Source organism: Haemaphysalis longicornis, unplaced genomic scaffold (assembly GCF_048455015.1).
Source record: "Haemaphysalis longicornis isolate Haplotype H1 unplaced genomic scaffold, Haemaphysalis longicornis Haplotype H1 scaffold_1, whole genome shotgun sequence".
Classification (NCBI taxonomy): Eukaryota; Metazoa; Arthropoda; class Arachnida; order Ixodida; family Ixodidae; genus Haemaphysalis; species Haemaphysalis longicornis.
This window is the reverse complement of record NW_027526203.1, coordinates 350651789-350673875: the sequence shown is the minus strand read 5'-3', so window position 1 is coordinate 350673875 and position 22087 is coordinate 350651789.

The window sequence follows — 22087 nt, the reverse complement described above, 5'->3', positions numbered from 1 at the left end:
ATTTTTAAGGCGAAAGCCTTAGATATCTGTTACATGGAACGCGTGAGCTACAGAAAATCGTTGCGACGTACACATAATCGCGCAAAAAATCGGAGCGCGAGCCGGGAATAACTCGCCGGGAAAGAGAAGCACCATCACCAAAATAGGGTAGGCCGGTGCTGCCCGTGCAATACGAGGCGTCTTAGAGGTGAAGGTACCGACAGGGGCGAACCGGAGAGGCTCCTGGCGATGGCAAGCGAGCTGAACGAGCTTCGGAGGGTGCTGTCCATGGTGCTGGTAAAATAGGCGGCGGGTGCGATTGATTTGATTGTAGGGTTTAACGCGCCGACGCAACGCAGGCGATGAGGCGCGCCGTAGTGGAGGGCTCCGGATTAATTTAGACCACCTGGGGATCTTTAACGTGCGCCGAAATCTCGTACACACGGGTGTTTTTGCTTCTCGCCTCCATCAGAAAAGCGGCCGCGGCGGCCGGGAATCGAACCCGCGACCTCGTGCTCAGCAGAGCAACGCCTTGGCCACTGAGCCACCGCGGCGGGTGGGCGGCGGGTGCGGCCGCAAAGTGCAAGAGAAAGTTTAACAGCAGAACAACAGAAGGTCCAACTAGGCTTTCGCCTTCACATTCTTAGAAAATTCTAAGCAGCCCCCGATTTTTTTTTTTTTGCGTGTGTTGATCACTTTCAGCCTACTTCAAACTGTTTCTTTCAGCACACTCCTTCCCACACTTCCTGTGAAGATATAGAGCAGGGTCATGCGGGTAGTATAATCGTAGTCCAAAAGGAACACTTTCTTCAATTTCACGCGGACCAAGTGAAGAATAAGTTTAACTTCCCCGGTCGAAAATTTCGGATAGAGAAGCGCACCGGAAGTCGTTAGGCACCAGCCGAGGCGTGCGTTCATCATGAGCAACGCGCAGCGAAGCGTATACTCTTAAAGCCAGAGACAAATGGGAGTGCGAGCACAAAAACGCGAACCACAACTCACAAATTTTGTCATTCAGTTCTATGAAAATCAAATAATGTCATGACCTGCTCGCAATATTGAAGTGCAAGCGCAAAAAGACTGGAACCGCTGTCACAACTCCACGACGCAAACAAACTTTGATTTGTGCGTTCTGGTTCACGTTTGCGCGCGCTTCATTTGTCTGTGATTTCGCACACATTCAGAAGGAAAGATCGGTACGATATTAACGCACGTTAGCAGGTGCCTCGGGAGCATGCGGCACTAAAAGGTTGCACCGGCAGGAAAAAGCCCACACAGCTCCCAAAGGATCTTGAACAGGTCGCGTAGATATATGCTGCGCTCACAGCCTATCATCACGCGCAGTGTTCCCACGCACCTCGGCACAGACAAGGTTGGAGCAGCGAGCCGCAGCTGACTCCGCGGAAACAGATGCGGCAAATGTCGGCGTCCTCGGGCCCCGAGGCCTTCCTCGAGGGCCCAGCGGAGGTCGCAGTCATCGATTCCATGCCATGACAGGCGCCCCTGGCCAGGGGACTTTGTCCTCCTCCTCTTCACACAGCCGCCACGCGATAGTGGTGATCACGATCTGCTGCTCGCCCTCGCTGTTCCTGCGAGGTCATCTCTAAACGCGACAGCTTTCAACTGCTGGCACTCCCAAAATTTCTTTCAACCACACTGGAACTTCTCAAGGCTTTATTGTGATGGGCAACGTCGCCATATGACCCTCACGGAACATATTGCCATCCGCTGCACTGTTAGTACTTGCCAACGACATTCTCTCTTGACAGAACCCGCAGACTTTCCTTCAAATTAATGGTAATGCAGAGAGATCGTGACCGACGGGGTCTTCACTTCCACTGCCATGACCCAAGGCTCTTCCGCTAAAAAATACCCATGTACGCTTACTGGCAGCTTAATAAATGAATGCTTCAATCTGGCCTTGCGTTTTTGTGGAGTTCCCTTTTTTCAGTCAGCTCCACTGTGGCTCGCTTCGTGCCCTCGGCGCGCCTCTTGGCTGAGAGGGCAATGCTCCCCTAGCTATCCCTGCCTGGCGACAATTCATCCATCTCATCACCCATGTCGTGGCGTTATCAAATGGTCCGCACTTTTATCCAGTTTTCCACCGTATTTTCCTTCGGGTATTCACCTTCCTGCGTCTTCTTAGTTCGGTATGTCGGCTCCTCAATCAGACGTGCAATCCTTACAGAAAAGCACGCTTTACAGACGACATGCATTAGCTAAAAAAAACAAAAAAAAACGCGACCAATCTTTCACAGAAAAGGGTTGGCTAACGATGCAGTGCGTCCGATTTCTTGCAGCGATTATCAATCGGATCTATCTACGCAGCGAGAACATGTACAGGACGTTTCATACGGCTAAAAGCAATTGCAATGTGAAATGATGAATTTCTCAGCAGCGAATAAATAATCTTCACGACATGGTTTTAGCATGGCTAGGTCGGTAAGCTAGAATTGCGTCACTTGCGCCAATTCGTCCCCTGGTGCTTGGTAGGCCAAACTGTCACACCAAAAAAAAACAACACTAAAAATCACTGATGCTCTACTATGACGACGCCTTCGTTGATTATCGAGGAAGAAACGCCGTGCCGCTTATCGTGTGCGACGGGCGCGGCTGTCTTTATGTGCTTGCTTCCCATCTTCCTGGGGATGAAAATTCTGCGTTATAGACCAAACCAAACCTAAAAGATAGGCCATAAGAAACCAAATATAGCAGTCAGGGCGAAAACCGACCTAGCAAGCGGGAACAAACACCGCTTGCATTTTTCTATTCAGATTGTGTTTCTGCTGCACATCGTTTTCGACAGCTTTCAGTTGCTAATTTCCTTGGACTCTCAGCACGTGCACAAAACATTCGTTGGTAAATCTTTCTCAGTTCAATACGCGCGAGCCAGCACACCCTAAAGCGTGACAATTTTGTTTTGGCAAGAAAAAGGAGTAGGCAAGAGATGTGGTTTATTCACTGATTTTATTAGCAACGTATCGCAAAAGAAGAAATTCAATACATGCCACAACAACATAGAGCTGTGTATCTCCTATAGTAAGTACAAATGTTCGATATCTGTGTCGGTTACACAAACGTAAGAGACATCTTCGTACAATTCATCGTATACAGAAGATTGCTGCAGAGGTCACCACGTTCATTCGCTGTACACACGATGTTTCATACTAACACACGTTCGTGAATAATAAAATGATTGTGAAGCGCAGATGACCAGCACATTTCTCCCACGATTAACAACTGCCTCTTTTTCTTACCCTTCTAAACTTGCTAGCCCAAAAACATTCTATAGCTAGCGAATTTTCTGCGTAATCCTACTGTACGTCACACGTAGAAAATGTAAGAAGTACAATTACGGATATCAATAAACAGCACCTAAAAGCAAAACAAATATTTAGAGTGCAAAGAAGGTACAAAAATGTGTTCTAGCACAGGCCGAAAAGCGAAGCGCCACTCGGCCGTCGCGCAGGTAACTCGGACTTCTCATAATACAGAATGCAAGCGGTCAGATGCTACGTTAATGATTTTGGGGGCTTTTTTCGTGTTAATAAGCATTCAAGAGTGGTAATTTCACTATAAGAAACTGGTCGTCGGAACGCTCTAAAGCCAAACCAGTTCGTCGAAGAAGCATTTAGGCACATTCGGCAAACATCATTTGCAAGCTTTCCTATCGTGCAAAAAAAAAGAAGAAGAGCAACCATTTCCCAAACCGATACCGAAGCGAAATTTCCGTCTGCACGTCCGCTGGCATCAATCGTATCATAAGAAACTGTCGACAAGTCGCCTCACATGCTTACAACACAAGTGAAAAATGCGTTGTACCAAGCAAAAAGCAATTCACTGTAAAGCAACAGCGCAAAATTTTTTTGGTTCGCCCTTCAGCTTTTTTTGATAAGGATAGCGCTTGCTTTTTCATAACTTAGACTGACTAAAACCTGTTCTTTCTTGCCGTCAGCTGGGAAGCGGAAACACTTCGCTCTGCTTTTCCTCCCCGAGTTGTGGCACCACACAACAGCGCAGCACGGCTTGTGTAATCCTCTCAGTTTCTCTGACATTTTGAGCCCGTTCGCACTCACAGGCACCAAAATTCTCACCTTCAAGGCGTACTACGAAACTTCTTCACGTGCACACAGTGAAAGCGACAGGAGCAGACGAAGAGGATGGCTGCAGAAGAGATAAGAGCGAAAGCACCACCCGTCGGCGCAACGAATGAAGCAAATAAATAAATAAATAGGGTGTCAAAAAACAAAAACAAAGGGAAATAGCCAAGAACGTATGTTATTTCTACCCACAATATCATCACTTTACTTTATCGCTGCGTATGTTGGGAAGATAAAGCCACATATGCAAAATTTTCGCTTGGCTACCAGCGTCATGGCGATACTATATATTTCCATTACCGAAACTATCCGAAGTGTCCGGCCCCTGGTTTTAGCGCTCAAAATGAACGAACACAAGAAAGAAGACAGGACCGGCGCTAACTAATTACTTGTTTTATTTTCATGAAGTGCGATGGTATATATATATATAAAAAAGGAAGATGCGCAGATGAGCTGTGCGCAGAACTTCGCTAACTAAAGGTTATATACTTTAGGAGGCTACGAGAGGGCGGTGTCAATATACTTTAGGAGGCTACGGGAGGGCGGTGTCAAACCAACTCATTTCGCAGGCATACAGAGATATACATGCATCGCTAACACAATCGCCTCTTTTTTTCTTAATGTGATAGGCCTCCAAGAGTTGACGGGCTGTTTGGTCCCGGCTTCTGCCTAGAATTGAGGCCTGGCGAAACATCGGCTCACACACCGTGCATTTTTTGCAGTGAGACTAAAAATGGGCCCCATCATTTTTCTTTAGATTTTGCGCATGCTCCCTTTACCGGTAATTCAGGCAGCGGCCGGTTTGCCCTATGTACGACCTGTCGCATTTCAAAGGAATGTCGTACACTACTTCTTTTGCGCACCGCACATACGGAGTGACATGCTTCTTTGAGCATCCTGCCTTTTTCCTTTCCGGCTTGGTTGTGCGTAGTCAAAACTGTGCAAGATTGTTTGGCGCCGAAAAAGCTAGCGGAGCACCATGCCGATTTGCAACCTTTTTACTGCGAAGCAGAATATGTATACAACCACCCAGTTTTCGTTCCGGTGAAGCCGCTTTACTTAACGCCGCTCCGGGGCTCCTCCACGCCACCGCCGACCTTCTTTATCACAGCTGTTATTCTCTCGCCACCACTGATGCCTCTTTCACAAGTTGCGCTATCGGTTGAAACGGCGGTAGCGCCGTTATCAGATGATTGCGTAGAGTACAAAGAAGCGCGAATTGGCGTAAGAACGACCGAAAGCCGCCGCCGAAGTTGCCGCATCATATTCCACCTCGCATAGTAGGGGCAAATACCTCCCGGTCGAAGAGCCACTGCCCGATGGGAACGCCGGCTTGAGCCCATAATCCATTTTCCGGGTTATGCGTGCAGAAGTTGGGGTGGGGGGTGAGGGGTAGTGTGTGTGTGGGGGGGGGGGGGGGGGGGCGTTCACGCACAACTGCGCTTCATGCCCCTACCGATGGCATGCGCGTTGTGTTGGTGGGATATTTAAACGTAGGAGACTGCTGGCTCAATGCCCCCTGCCAGCTGCCCTCCGTAATCGAGCGGTTTGGTCTGGGTTGGTGTGTTAACAGACAGTGAGATGCCTGAGATGGGGGAGGGCAAAGGACAGTCACGGTTGTCCAATAGAATAAAGCTCGAGGTCTTCCAGGTTTATCTCGCTATGAGACGGACGCGTGTCGTACGCTTGGAGGAAGAGCGGAAATTGAAGCGTCGGCCCAAACAGAAGCGCGAATAGGCGCGAAAACAACGGAAAGCTGCTGCCGCCGCTGTTTCCGCCGTTGCCTGCTCAAGTTCCAGCTCTTCGAGTAGCTGCGAATACCTCCCAGATGAACGGCAACTTGCCCGCTTGGAACGCTGAAATGCGCAATATTACTTGTTCAGTTTAAAGAGCTTCCAGAGCGACATTTTCGACGGTTTCTTTCACTTCTTAGCACGCGCACATAACCGGTTGCCGGCGATGAACACTACGTTGTGCTGGCGAGAGGTTTAAACGTGGACGTCAGACGGCTCAATGCCACTTCACCGGTGTCCTGAGTGGTAGAGTGGATAGAGTTGGTACGTTACACAAACAGTAAGATGCCTACGACGACCCGCCGCGGTGGCTCAGTGGCTAAGGCGTTGCGCTGCTGAGCACGAGGTCGCGGGTTCGATTCCCGGCCGCGGCGGCCGCTTTTATGATGGAGGCGAAAAGCAAAAACGCCCGTGTGCACGAGATTTCGGCGGACGTTGAATATCCCCAGGTGGTCAAAATTAATCGGGAGCCCTCCACTACGGCGCGCCTCATCGCCTGCGTTGCGTCGGCACGTTAAACCCTACAATCAATCAATCGAGATGCCTATGACGGGGGAGTGAAACAGACAGCTACATGTTTGTCAGGATCGAGTCCCTCCAAGTTTCGTTCAGCTAATTTGCTAGGAAGTACGCTAAATCGCAAATTACAAACAAACGTGTTTTGTTTTATGCGGTTCTTGGACTGCACCCTGCTTCGCAGGTCATCCTTCTTCACAGAGTGGAAGGGCACTAATTTTTTTAAATGCGAATGCATTTCTTAGTCGGGGGTTGTCGTGCTCCGTCGGCGTGCGCCTGCATTCCTCCAGCGCGAGCGCACGTGAGCGCGCGCCTCGTAGTTCTGCCTTCGTCGTCGTCGTCTCGGCGCGGCGGACCCGCGCCGCTACAGGCTACAGTCGGGGGTTGTCGTGCTCCGTCGGCGTGCGCCCGCAGGTGTTATCTCTCCGCGCTCCTCCTCGCCCCTAGCAACAGCTGTGGCGCGCCTAGCAACCGGAGCAGGTGGTAGCTCGGGCGGGAGTAGCGGAGGGCAAGGGGAGTGGAGGAGCGCGCTCGGGCGTGTGAGGGCGCTCGCATCGCGGAGCTCGGGCGGAGTAGCGGAGAGTGAGTGGAGAGGAGGAGCGCGCTCGGGCGTGTGAGGGCGCTCGCATCGCGGAGCTCGGCGGGAGAGAGAGCTCGCGCGCGGGGCGGGCGTGTTGCGCGGGTCTCTCTCTCCTCTCCGCGTACCCTCTCTCCGCTCGCTGCGCTCGGAAAATGTATATAAATGCAGTGGAGCGCACGCCTCTCTTCGTTACTGCTTGCCGCAGCGCACTCATCGGTGCACCCAATGCATTCGCATTTCCGCACGATCCCCTTCGGGGAGGTGGGGGGAGTTTTTTTTAGGTTATGTGACTCCTTGTGTACACCCGCCCAATTTTTTACCAATATCATGGGAGCGTCGACCGTTCAGTCGATCAGCACCGCGTGATGGAGTGATACGGCAATCTCGGCGAGAGTAGCCGCATGCGCACTAAGCAAAAGCCGCTGCTGCCGTAGTCTGCTAGGCTGTTCCGAGAGCAGAGGGCCGCCCAGATTTTTTTATTCGCTTATCACACTGCCTGCCATACCCGAAATTTTTCTTCAAGACCAGGCACGTGACGCCAACTGAGAATAGTAATCAGCGTTGCCGAACGCAAGATTCGTTCAGTGCAAGGTTCGTTGGGCAACGCTGATTTGAGATATGACGGCGGGATATATTTCCCACGCTTACCTTTTTTTGTTGAAGTCAAAATCCTCGCTACGAAATCGCCCATCACGCTAAACGTCAAACCCTAGAGTTAAGCCTGCGCACTGGCGCGTTTAAATACCAGCTGTTAATACCAGCGGTGTAGCAAAAAATCCTACAGCAGCCACGTAAATGCTATCAATGAATTCGATTATTTGGTCACACTAAATAATTTGTTAGCTGCCACCGTCTCGAGGGCGCAAGCCGCAGTTTTGTTAAAAGTAAGCTTTAGTTAATTCGCCGTCATTGCATTATTGCTCTGATCACTGGAATGCATTTCGCGATAGCTATCTCGGAAGTGTGCGTCCCAATGAATATGTCATCGTTCCGCCTGACCCCCGGCCATCGCTCTATCTGCTGCATTGCGGAAGCCTATAATAGGTTATGCCATTACAGACTGAAAGTGTGATTTGACGAGCGAAGCATGAGATGGAACTTTTTTGGGGAGACTCTTTTTTATTTCGTCGCCAGCAGTACCATGACCCCACCCGGAACGAGTAGCAGTAGCAGTAGAGTAGCGAGTGGGGCAGTCAGCAAAAGTGCTCACCCGAAAACAAAGCAGAGCTGAAAACTGCAGACCAAGCAGAAAGGACAAGCGCTGGGCGAATATGGGGCAGTGTGTTACCGGCCTGCCTTTCATTCATGTGTTATCTGCTTTAGTGTTGTTTTTCCTTCCAGACGAAATACAAGGTCGAAAGATGCAGTTTCTTGAAAAAGGAATAAGTGTGCACCATATGCTAACAGTTTTCCCTGCTATATCTGTAAGTATTTGTATCTGTTGAAAAATGCGAACTTGCAATGTCCGCTCTACCGTCCTGAAAAACTGACGATTACGCACGAACCACGGCAGGGTTTTATACCCCCCCCCAAAAAAAAAAAAAAAAAAAAACCACAGAAGGATTTCGACACCCCATGCGTATACAGTAATATCCACATTTTGGTGTTTTCCCTAGTAGATTTTGCTTAGTTTGCGACTAGTAATTTCAAACCACGTGAGGTGCCTTTTATTTTTTCTGCTTTTCCGTGGAAACACACTCTTTAAAAATATTGGCGCGTTTGATGTCCCGATGCTACACCTTTGCACCGTGGGCGCAGCTTATGTCGCAGGGAGTCCGAGTAATTTCAACCAGGTGGGGACATTTAACATGCGTCGGAATCTCGAAGCACGGACGTTCTCGTTTTCCGTCTACATCAGAAAAACGGTCGCGGGGAACGGCGATTGAACCAGCATCCTTGCGGTCAGCAGCAAACGGCTTAGCCATTGAGCAACTCCTGCGGGTCACACTTGTGAAGTATTTACACTTTCGAGGTGTGCGACCTTTTCAAACAAATTATGAAATGAAAAACGTTTGCGTGCATCGGGTGTGGGTCTTCGTCATTTCGCATGCAGTGTATAGCACTCTTGCAGCCTGATTCCTCCTATAATATATCCGAGGGAAGGGCAAAGTCGTTTCATATCGCCTGCAAGCTGGAAAGAATGACATTTCGTGTGGTCCGCCTTTCACTCTGCATGCTCTTCCAGCAGCAACATACAACTGATACATTCGTGCACATTCCTTTTCCCTGTTGCGGCTACAAAGAGAGCCTACCCGCCGCGGTGGCTCAGTGGCTAAGGCGTTGTGCTGCTGAGCACAAGCACGCGGGTTCGATTTCAGGCCGCGGCGACCGCTTTTCTGGTGAAGGCGAAAATAAAAAAACGTCCGTGTGCACGAGATTTCGGCGCACGTTAAAGATTCCCAGGTGGTCAAAATTAATGCGGAGCCCTCCACTACGGCGCGCCTCGTCGCCTGCGTTGCGTCGGCGCGTTAAACTTTACAATCGATCAATCAACACAGAGAGTTTTGATAGTGTTTTGATCGGTATCGAGGGAAAAGTGTATGGGAGGGCACGAGGTTGATAGTACGCGAAAGACAAAAAGCAAAAGACAAAAAGATGCAATATCAACAACGGATGACTCTTTGGGTTTGGTTTGGGTTGCAGAACAGTTTCGTCGCGTACCGGTAACCGTTATTTATTTTTTCGGCTCAGTTCCGGCAAAAATACACACACACACACACCACCAACGAAAAAGGACGGGTGAACGGGAACGTTCACGTCCGTCGTGGCGGTGTTAAGGCTCGGAGGCAATTCAATACTAGCCTCCCCAAGCAACAATCTGAAAGCAGGGGAGTGCATTCGCGTACTTCCCGCCCCCTCTGCAGATGATCCAGACCGCGTAGCGTTGCAATGTCAACGCAAGTCTCGACAATTTAGCCCCATGAGGCGAACACAACTTCGGGGAAGACGGAGTGGTATCACAAAATGCGGCTTCGCTTCCTGTCCCATAGGCCAAGTGGCCATGCCTCTCCAATGCCCCAACGTAAGGCAACGCTGCGCGCTGGCCGCGTGAGCGCAGGGTTGATGCTGGAGCGTAATGGCGGCCCGCGAACGCGACGACCTTCTCGGGATCATTCTTTCCCTTGGGCGCTGACTGCCCCACAACCACAACCTCACAAGCGCCTGTCACTACCAAGAACCGCTCGTGCACGCTAGGTGCATTCTGAGCAGCGGCCTGACAAAGACCGTTTTTCGGCTGTTTCAGCACGCACTCATCCTGGCCCAACTCAGAACTAGGGCCTGTGACACACTGCCAGGTCGCAGAACTTAGTGCGTCAACCCATCCAGCGCGGCTCCCGACTGAATCTCGGTAATAGAGAGTTTTAGTATAGCGGAAAGCACCACTTTAGCGCGCCCATAGCGTTAGCGGGCACGCTAACCGTAGCATAACGAGGCGCTATCCGCTCGCGATTGCGGCCCGCAAAACGTTAACGCTACAGCTAAAACGCTATACTAAAACTCTCTATTGGCCGCAACCAACACTAAAGCTACGAAGCTCTATCTCAGCCACCGGTTTCGCGAGATCGCCTATTGCGTCTCGTTCCTCGCTTTCAACTGTAGCTGCCTCCTCACGCGGTTTTTCCCTCTCCTTCACAACATCCTCGGGAGCTCTCATTCTTGCTTTCGCAGTCTCCCCGCATGCGTTTTGGTGTTCTCCGTCAACCTCCTCGGTTACACTCTCACTATCCAGACTACCAAACTCACGCGACATCTCCGTATCGTTAACTCCGTCTCTTTTTCGCTCCGTCTCGTCACATGCTTTCTCGTCTTCTATATCCTTTCTCTTCTGGGCGGGCTCCTGAACGCCCGACACGGAGTTCGCTTTCTCGTGCAACTTTCGAGCGGAATTTAGAGCGCGGCGGGCCCCAAGACTTTCCCGCACGACTCCAGTTTCCTCCGGTCCACCGATTAGAATTTGGGTACCGCCCGTGCCAGCAAGTTCGGCATGCATTAGCGCAGTGTCCGGTGCCAAAGCAGCTGGCGGCTCTACACCCGCTACAACGGGGCTACCCCTTGGCTCTGCTCCCATACCGGGCGCGCTCGCTTGAACACTCCGCGTGCTCGCCTCCCTTTCCATGCAGCTGTTCACGGCTGAGCCGCTCGCTTCCCGTGCGCAGCCACGGCCGCTTATCTCGTCCTCGCGCGGCTTCAAATTGAAAAACGGGCTGCCCCCATTCAACTTTGCTGTCAGCGCGTAACTGGGCCTGTTCGAAGGGTTCTGTCTCATGCGCTGCAGCTCCATTCCCAAACTTTGCCCGCGAGGCTGCTCGTCATGTTCGAGCATCACTTCATTCCACCGTTCTACGGTATCCCCGGACGCGCTTACTTCGTCGCTCCTCATCCCAATGTCCGTTTCCACGCGTTCGACCCCGGCGGAAACGCTAGCCTCGTGCAGGGAGTCACGGCTGCTTACTTTCTCATCGCACTGTTCAACTTCCGAACACTGGCCGGAACCATTCAGCTTCGCGGTCGCTATACGACTCGCTGGGTCTGTGCCCCATTGTTTCTGCTCGCGGGTGTCCGAGCGCAAGGGCGTCTGCCTTCTCCGCTCCAGCTCCAACTCATACCTTCGCAACCGCTCTTCAGATTCGAGCTTCAGCTTTTGCATGCGCTCTCTAAATTCTTGCGCTGCTTTTCTCTCTCGCTCCTCTGCTTCGCGCGCTCTTTCCTCCGCTTCGCGCGCTGCTTTTCTCTCGCGTTCTTCGAATTCGTGCGCTGCTTTTCTCTCTCGTTCTTCGAATTCGCGCGCTCTTTTCTCCTCTCGCTCTTGAAACTCCAACTCCATTCGCCTAATAATCATTGTTTCGGACTCCGCTTGGAGATATTCTCCTGCTGCCGAGCCTCCTCGAGGTGGCGCCTCATGCGTTTGACGATTTCCGTCTCCTTCCGCCATGTTCGTCCGCATGCTCCGCGTGACTACCATGCAACCCCAGACTCAGCCCACACCGCCACAACGAAGCGCAAGAAATCCCACTCACCCGCACATTCGGTGGTCGGCTGCCGCGTCGCCGGCTCCGGGCGCTGGCTTGGCTCTGCCGCTCCACTCCGCGCGGAGCTCGGCTGCTGCCGATGAAGGCGGGCTTGCGTCCGCTTGCTGCCCCTGGTTGTGGCCGGGTGATTTCTTCTGCCAAATCCTGCCGGCTGCGCCAGTGAAGATCGTTTCCCCGAAGTCCGGTGTCGATCAGGAACCCAATCGCCCGGGCTCCGGTTGATTTGGCAGGAGGCTGGCTGGGTGATGGTGTTGAAGTTCTTGGAGGCGGCGGTCCAATTGACGAACTCAAGGCGTTGGGGTTGATTAAATGAGACGAATGGTTTATATGCAGCTATTTACAGTGGGAAAACTGGTTACATGAATAATAAAAGAAAAACTGCAAACTTCAGCTAGACGCTAGCTCCGAGTGCGCACAAATCACTCGAGCTCCTCAACTCCGTCTAACTCTTCCTATTCTCGGAGCGTACACAAACCGCTCGAGAAACAACGGCCGAGACCCTGTCTCGCCGCAAGATCCGTCTAGTTGCCCGGTGCGGCGCTGCACCCTTAACCTCCGACGCGATCTTAACCTCGACTAGGGGGCTCACAAATCCCAACCTAGCGCTAACGGTCGAGACTCCTTGTCTCGCCGGGAACTGCCAGCTCAGCGCTCAGACCAGAACGATTTCCAAGTTGGGTCTTATATAACCTCGAGATCACACTCTCTCGGGAACGCCCCTGTAGCGTTCGTACACGCGTATGGGCGTGCCCAAATACATGTAGACAGCTGTCACTCAGCACGCCACGGAATATTCATTGAGGCGCCGCCACCTTCGGGTCAACGGCACGCTCGTAGACGAGCAAGTTCGAGCGACCCCGCGGGGCGAAAAACGAAAGACGGCGACAGTGCGTCATGCTGACCAGGGCGCGACAACAATGGAGACGCCGGTAATCCCAGCAGGTCCGGCAGGCGTTCCTGGAATCCGGCGCCGCCGTCTGCCCTCTCAATGGGGGATTATCCTTGAGGAATGCGAAGGGCCAGACAATCCGTCTCCCGCGCACGCCGCGACGAATTAGCGGTGGCTGCAGCGCAGTGTCGGCAGTGCTACGTCGCCAGACAGAGCGGCGCGTTCTCACGCGCAGCCCGGGCACCTGGCCGCTAACTCATAAGTGGACCTTACACCAAGCATGAATGTGTCAAGGCAACGCTAAGCTGATATGCCTGCCCCTGTGCTTCAAGCTTTAGGAGACTGCTGGCGACTGCATGCATTATTTACGGTGCTATACAGGTGCACCAGCCCGTAGCAACCATCATCCCTTACTGGCATTAAAAGTTCTGTAGTTTGTTTTTGGAGAGAACACAAGGTGATATTTTGAGGGGGAAACGCTAAGCGGCTGAGGAATTCCGATGGATAATAGTGGACGAATGTACTGTATGGGATCATGACCAAAAAGTCTTAGCAACTTAGTCACTCTTACTGTGCGGCTTCCTGCGCGAACCATGCACGTCAAATTCACAAATGCAAGTGGCATCGCGATTTTGAGCCATTCGGTTAGACTAGAGCTTTACGTAGACAGCGTGCAAACAAATATTCCGTAGCTAACAACAGACCGTCTGCATAAGTAAAAAATTGCCCACGCATCTGCTCCTTTCGTTGCAAATGTCGTCAAAAGACGATAGTCTTTGCAGACATTTGCCAAGGAAATGCCCCCCTTTGCTTTCCCGCTCACCTCTCATGCTGTTCCTGTACCGCCGCGGTCATCCAAAGGTAAACAACTAAAGGTTTGCGCAAGGCGATTTGAATTTACCGCGTTCCACTGCTACAGGCCGGTGATGATGATGATTGCTATTGGTCTCCCCTTTGAAGCGGGGTGATGACATGTCATCTTACCAAAAAGGACTAATATAATCATGTTTTACACTCTTGGTGTAATACTAGCGCTGCTTAGGGCAGGCACTAAAGCTTATTAGGCCCGTAATACTTTTTTTTCCCTGTTACAGGTGGTAACTGTCCTAGGCAATATTCCCCTCTCTGCTTTTCGCCCACCAGCATTCTAATCTTCTTTTCGTCCCCTCGACAGCCTCGAAGTTAACTTCCTCTGTGATGCCCTTAAATCCTAGGGGTTCTGAAAGCCTAATAGGCGCCGTGCTGTGAACAGAGGGCGGCACTGAGCCGCGACACCCAGCGCCGCCATCGGGGTATAAGAAAAATACTGGGTCGGCCACCGCTCGCCAGCGTGCTCGGGTTTCGGTTGCGCTCCTGCTTGGCGGCAGCGGATGAAATGTAGTACAGGCAATTTTTAAGTTTTAGAATAATTAAAACATACTACAGTAATTATACCGCACCGGGTTAGGAATAGACTGAAGGATTGAACTGTTGACTACGCGTACCGAGCAGGGGGGGCAAGCGATATTGACTTCCCAGTGCCATGCATAGCGAGAACGCAGGTGGAGCATTTCGTGCGCACGTTTTTACGTTTCCACAGTTTTTTCAGTGAATTTGTGTTTCTGCTAGAAAGCACAAATTAATTAGCTGTTCACAGCATTGGAAAGAAGCCGTTTTGTTGGCATACTTGAAATCGCGTACCGCAGTGGTTTCGCGAGGACGGTGCTCCGTCTCACAGGATCGATTGTTTGGGTGTGGTGCGGTCTGTACACTGCGGTACGTGCTAGTAGCATTGACTTCAAAGCAAGTATAACTACCTTAAATACGCGGGCTCCAATGTGGATCAGGCGAGTGGGAAGCATCGTGAACTGCGTGCCAACTGCCGGTAATTTTCGATTGATTGATTGATTGATTGATTGATTGATTGATTGTGCTTTTCAACGCGCCGGCGCCAGACAGGCGATGAGGCGCGCCGTAGTGGAGGGATCGGGATTAATTTTGACCACCTGGGGATCTTTAACGTGCGCCGAAATCTCGAACACACGGGCGTTTTCGCTTTTCGCCTCTATCAGAAAGCGACCGCTGCGGCCGGGAAACGAACCTGAAATAGGATTTTTAATTTCACGGCTTGAATTATCGCAAACATTCCGAGAATGCGTCCTGCTCCTCGCCCCTGCAGTTTGTTTCCGCTGGTGCCAGTTCGTCCCACCCCGAGATCACGGAACGAAGACGTTTTCTTGCTCCGCGCACTATGTCAAGCAGTGTTGCCTCAGGACCGAAAGGGGCGAGGGAAGATTTCAACCTCTGTGACTTCCGTCTCCTTTTCCGTGAATACATTCACAACGTACACGGGTTTCGCTGCAAGCTCACCAGGAAATTGCCGTGAACGATTTATTACTATCTCTTCCTTTTTAAAGGGTAAGCAGGGCCTCCAAATATTAGAATGATCATAAACTCCGTTTATTTTTTATTGTTCTATGAAGTTGCTGTTGTGAGCCCCGTTAAAACGACTTTGTTTTATTGAACAGCATCTATTTGCAGGGGAAAAATCTTACATGCGTTGCTTTTATACCTTGTACTGACGTAGGTATTTCGACTTTTTGAAAGCTTTTTTTTCCAAACAAATGGTGCTTTAAAAACAATCATATATTTCCAAGAAATGGGTGAGATGTTGAAGCCATCAATTAGTTCTCTTACAATTAAAATATGACTGAGTGTTACGTGCCACACGAATTTTCATTATAAAATCCGCGGAAGACGCATGCATGATGCAGAGAAACCAACCTTCGTGCAAATACTGCCAATGCGCGCGGTATTCGCTAAAAGGAGAAATTTATTGTAAGCTTATGAGTATTAACAGCTGGCAAACCGATATACTTTACTTTGATAGCAGCATCTAATCTGCTTGGTAGTCATCGCCGTTCTATTTCCTAAAAATTTCCCGGAAACATGTGCCGCCTATGAGGCTGTGACCAGCCCTTCCAACTCGGACGAATCAGGGAAGTGAACGCGGTAGCTTTCCTCTCGGTCAATAACACTCCATTCTGTCGCCGTTGCAGCGTATTCCGCAAACCTAAGTGCACATAACCACTTAATAGACGCCTTTCGCAAGGGCGCGTGCACAGTGCCTGAAGCAGGCGGCCGGCCAGGACGGTGCGGCTCGGCCTACCCAGTGTTGCGCGGAGGCGTGGTAGATGGCGCTGCGCTCCCTCGGCAAACTTGACTGCACGGAGCCTATATTCCCTTCATATAGATTTGGACGGATACCCTCACATTCTAACACTATGTGCCGCATAGTTTCTCGATGCCAGCGCGATAGTTTCTCGGGTTCCTCGATGCCAGCGCCGCAGTACGGCGGAGACGCGCGTGAATGGAGGCGGCCGACTACAAGGTTTATAGAACCGCCTGGCCGTGCTCCACGTGCGTTCCAAGCAGAACGTGGAACCTAGCTAGTGGAACCTTTCGTTGCTGTTCCCGCGTGATTTTTCATATGCCGCCAGGAGGCGGCGGTTTTCTGCAGTAGATGTAGAATCATTTGTTATCGAAATACCAAGCAGCCATGAATTTTTTAATAAAGGAACACTGTAAATATCCCTTGTGCATTAATTTCCTGTCTTATATTTGCGTAATGTCTTGTTCTTGTTCAACAAAGTTGACAAGTATGAACATATAAACCAGGATTAGACGTTTACATTTGGCTGTGAGTATATAAGACTATTGCGCAATATCAATTTTACTTTGGCCGGGTGGCTGAATCGAGTTACAGACAGATAGACGGACAGACAGACAGACATGCAGCGCGGCCAGTAAATGAGTATTTCCGAGAGGCCATATTCTCTTTTCTTGAAGTTCAAAAGGCACGCCAGTGTGTTCCAGACTGGTTGTCACAAGTGGAGGAGTTAACAAAAATGAAAATATTTTAGTAGTCAGCACTGTACTATAGAGTGGAACAGTGATTTTATGTCTTAGTGCAATGGGTTTGTTTTGTTGTTGTGTATTATGTTTGTAACAGCGGTGTTTGTCTGGAAATAAAGAAAAAAAAAAGACAGACATGCAGACAGACCAAAATTTCTGGGTGTAAGTAGCCCAAAACTGACTATCGTCTTTAAAACTTCTCACTAAATGCAGTAGACTTGCTCGGAGGAGTTATACAAGCAAATTGGCGGTGAAGGTGCATTTATGCAATGTTTGAACGAGCTGGATAAGGAACTCGTTCTTACGCGCAAGCATAAGTATGGTGGCTAGAGGCCCCCCTCTAGCCACCATAGCATAAGTGCCCCGTTTGCGAAATCTGAGATTAAGACGAAGTCGCTTATTTGGGAGGGGAAAGAGAGCGCCAGAGGAGGGGCGCGGCTGGTCAAAGCGGACGCGCCCCAGAAATAAAACACGCCTTCCCTCTCGCCCTCCCGGGAGAACCCCACTTAAGGGACACTAAAGTGAATTTGTCAAGATCCCGTTTTTGCTTGCACTGCGTAGACTGGCTTAAATGAACATACTTTTCATCGCTTATCCGGGCGATAAGGCGCTATTGATTTTATAAAGCCTGAAAGAAGAAAAACTACCACGCACGGTTTGCGGCGGCTGCGCCAACTATCCGCAGTGACGTCAGGTAAAGGTGCTACGTGATTGGACGATGTCCAAAATTAGCATTCAAACAAGTTTCGGTTTCGGTTCTGTGAAACAACATGCTTGGCATCCGACGTTATCAATGGTTGGGCATTTTTGATATCTCAGTAATCGCCATATCGCGCTTCTTCCATGTTGTGGCTGTAAAATGCGTCAGATAAGCCTACCAGGACGGCTTGGAATCGTAGCCATCACTAGCCGAGGCCTATGCAGTGGATGAACGCCCTTCGCGTCGCCGCAGACGCTCAAATGCCATGCGCTTTCCCCCCATCTTTGGAGCTTGCCTTACTCATGCCTGTAATGTAAAATTTACACCATCTTCCCGCGAGGGGAACCATGGGGTAGATGCGACGCATCGGGGGTTTCCGTTGCGTTTCCGTTATGTTAGCGTGTCCATTGTTGTTGTGTGTCCATATTTTACGCAGCATGTTCACCTCCGATGCGTCGCATCTACCCCATGGTTCCCCTCGCGGGAAGATGTGTAAATTTTATCGGGGTGGCCGGTGCTTGTTACGGTTGCACCGACCATCGCTATAGCAGGCCTGTTAGTCTCCATTCAAATCATCGGTGGTCATCGGAGGATGTCACCGGCGGAGCGGCGGCGGAACGACTAAGCGGAGCGGCGCAGTTACCGCGTTTATATGCAGCGGAATGAGAGAGAGCAGCGCATACGCATGTGTTAACCGAGCGCAAGCTGCGCGCTAACCCGCACCCACGCACAGCTGGCACGGCGACGGAGCGAGCGCCGGCGAGCGCTAACACGCAGATGGCGCTGCGGTGAGAGCGGCGCTAGCGCGCAGTTGGCGCGGCGAGGAAAATGGGGGAGGGTACGCCGGAGGGACAAGGCGAGTGAAAGATGCGTCGCATCTAAAAAGCGTGCTCGCACGAGGCCACGGGTCTGCTGATTCTGGCCTGTGCCTACTGCCCGCAAGCAGTCGGTGCTGATGGCAACATCACGCCAACGAGAACTCGCTAGCGCGTCAGTTTGTCTGCGCGCGTTCTGCGAACTCGCTCGTGGAGCAATGAACGTTACACCCCAAAAATGGGGAATTCAGTATACAAAACAGCTGCAGAAAACGAAGAAAGCAGGATGTACTCTCGGGGATTCGAACTTGCGACTCGCAAAATAGCGTGCCTAGCGCTCCAGACCACTCGCCCACGAGCCAGCGCTGCCAGTGTTGGAAATATACAGTATATTTTGGCGACTCCGCGTTTGTGCTCGTCACCTAGCGGCCGTTGCGAGAATCACCCTAGTCAGGTCCGGTTGCGGTCTTCCCCATGGCGCAGCACGCTTGCTGAGTGTCGTAACTGCATATAGTTGTTGTGATACCGCCGAAAGAAGACCCAACGACGATAAAGCGGACGTGTAGGGAGCTTTATTGCGTCCCCTTCGGTGTGACGGCACGATTGTACAGCAGTGCACACGTTTTATTAACTGGGTTTTCAGGCTACGAATTGAAGAGAAAGGTACCAAAGGAAACAGCAGTTCCAAGTCCAAACCTGCCAAAATCATCAACCCATGATATAGTGAAAGCTGCCCGACATGAACAGCTGAGCGCAGAAAGGCAGCTAAGGATGCAGCGGTCCACAATCCACCACTGTAAGCATAAGTTGAAAACCCTCCTCTAAAAACGTACACCCATGTTATTCTACCTTTCTTGAAATCAGGGCAGGTAGACATCTACAGCTGTATCATGCAGCTAAGAAATTCTTGACACGCCGCTGATCACCACTGCCGGCACTTGTGCTGTTCAGGTGACACAACAATGCTAATTTCCTATGCCATTTTAACTTTAACAAACATCATTATTCAATCCAATGAGGGATATTACCGTTTTCAAGGAAGAAGGAGGGTTGGAACACCAATTTCTTCCAGCTTGTGTCACAAGTCAGTCACCACACCCAACAGCAAGCGTTGCAAGTCATGTCACCAAAAGAGTGGGCACCTTTCTGCACAATATGTCTTTGGCAGCTTCGAGCCAACAATTCCGAGTGCAGAGCTAACAACTGGGAAACAAATTTAGGCAATTACACCATGGTGACATGAGCAACATAACATCTGTTGACAATACTTCTGCGGGATTATGATGTTTATCCTGGGGCAATTAATCTTGTTCAGATTAATTGCCCCAGGATAAACATCATAAACTTGACACTTTAAAATGAGTAGAAGAATCCAGTACACGCCCAGACAAGCCGAGAAAAGAAGGCCCTCTCGTAATAAGCTACCGACGGTTGTCACAAAAATGACCAGACAGGCACTTATTGCCAGCCAGCCATTTGATCAAATGCCAGCCATTTGATCATTACGCTTTGTATATATAATGAGATGATTTATTGCACAAAATAGGTTGCCAGTGAGCTTCTGTCCTGTCGTTTTAAGTGTGAAGCACTTTAGGGGCCCGGCGTGTTTTTGTAGCTCGTACAGGGTCACGGAGTCGCGCACCCAAACAAAAAAGGCTCCGAAAAGAAAACCGCTTCCCTTGGCCGAGATCGAACCTGGGTTTCTTGCCTTACGTAGCTAATGTCTATTTCGTTGCACCGCAAAAACTATTGAAATAAGAAAATGAGCGAATTGCACTGCTGTTTTCCTAAAGGGGTACTGAGGGATCAGACAAGCTCAAATAATCCAGACTATTCATCCATCCAATAAAGCTCATTGCTACAACATTGCGCAGTCCCGCATAAAAAGCCTTGCAGAGTTTTTTAAGCCTGATCAGTGCTTCCAATCTTCTGGTTTTCTCATTAGGGTATGCCAAGTCTTTGTTCTGACCACTAATATTTGGCTGCTCCCTCAAATATGTCACAGAGCCCTTGCCACATCGTATTATGATGCAGTACACGGATCATTTGAAATCCACTCCATGAAGAAATTACTCTTTTGTGATGATTGTGATATTCCCATCCATCAAAATTGCAGCAAGATGTGGACTCCTAAACCTTTCGATTAAACAAAGCGGTATGTCATCTTCATGGTCACAGTAAAGTGCAAAGCTTCTTTGTGCTAGTCTCCTGAGAAAAAAAAAAAACACAGTATTCCTCAGCTGGCACCACAACTTCCTTTTCCTTCTTTTCTTTCTTTTGCAGGATGCGCACGGGAGCCCACTCTCACTCCTCAAGAGCAAGGCACTGCTACTGCCCATGCAGAACTGGCGTCTCAAGCTCGTGTGGAAATTGACAAGGCTGTTCAAGTTAAATCAGGAGCACTTGTAAACAAATGTGTGTACACCCTAGATGGTTCTAATGTTAATTCCTTAACCGGATTGCCCTCACTAGTTGCTAATGTTTGGTTACGGCCTGTATGAGAGAATACAGCCAGTTGCCCATGAACAGTTCATGCCTGTGCAGTCCATGCCTGAAAAACAACAGAAACACCGATTATTACATACCAAGTTGTACTTGTCTCCATTACTTTTACAGAAAATACATATTCTTGAATAGCTCCACTCGACTCCTGTTAACTCAACCCTTGCGCACTTGCAGGACTGCAAGCTCTCTTCAAATAAACCATGTTAACTCAAAGTTCTATTATTTGCTGGAAATAGACCACTTGCTTTTCGGCACTGAATCGTGCATAAGTTCCTCAGAAAAGGCATCAGTTTTTAAGCGCTGTTACGGCATCAGACTACAACCCAATACCAAAAATAAGAGGTCAATTTAAGAGCTTACTGTGAAATGCCCCAAGAAAGGTGGTTGCTCAACTTCCTCAGTTGTTAAGTCTTGCAGGATCTTTACTTTTAGCTCTGTTGTACAATGTGTATGGGTCAGAAAGTGCGCTCAGAAATCATGCGCTCTTCCTCGCCAAAACAACTCAAGTAAACACTGCAGTAAGAATCTTGGTACGCCAGCAAGTGAAACTGGGATGGCGGACCTGTATTGCGATGCCATTTGTTTGTTTTGACTAATGTCGCCAGACTGTGTCACGAACTTGGAGCTGCGAATAATATATAGCCAGTTTACATTTTTTTTACTTTTAGCATTTCAAGCAGCTTAGATGACTATTTGTTGTATTGCGCTCGTGCAGTAAGTGTCCCCTAAATTTCCACAATATTTCATGTCTAGGAATTGCATTTTGTAGATGGAAAAAAGTCCACAGATGTGTGGTCATGCTGCTGACCGCTGTCCTTGTTCACCCAGTGCAAAAAAGTCCTTCCTGCACCCAAGTTTTACACTGCACGGTAAAAGTTTTGGTTCGTATTATTTCCTTAGTACCTATATTAACTTCGCTGACTCTTCTCCCGCCTTCAATTGGCCTTAGATTTTTCTACTAAAGTACCAGTCAGCGAAGCGTCACATGTGTGCTTGTGCAGCACTTGTGTGACGCAACCTGGACTTGGAGCTTGATACAGTGTACAAACTAACAAACTAAAGAAAGGCACATTATTCCATTCACAAACATGTTGTGGCTTAGTTTCAACTGAGCAAACGAATTGTGACAATCCGTCGGCGCCCAGTGGACTAAACGCTGTGCCCACTGACTGCCAAAAGGTCGGCAAGCCGCGCAGTAGCGCAGTCAAGCCAAGCCATTTTAAAGCAAAGCTTTCTAGCTCTACCAGCCAACGGTTCTTTCATGGCGTGCGGGACAACAAACTCCC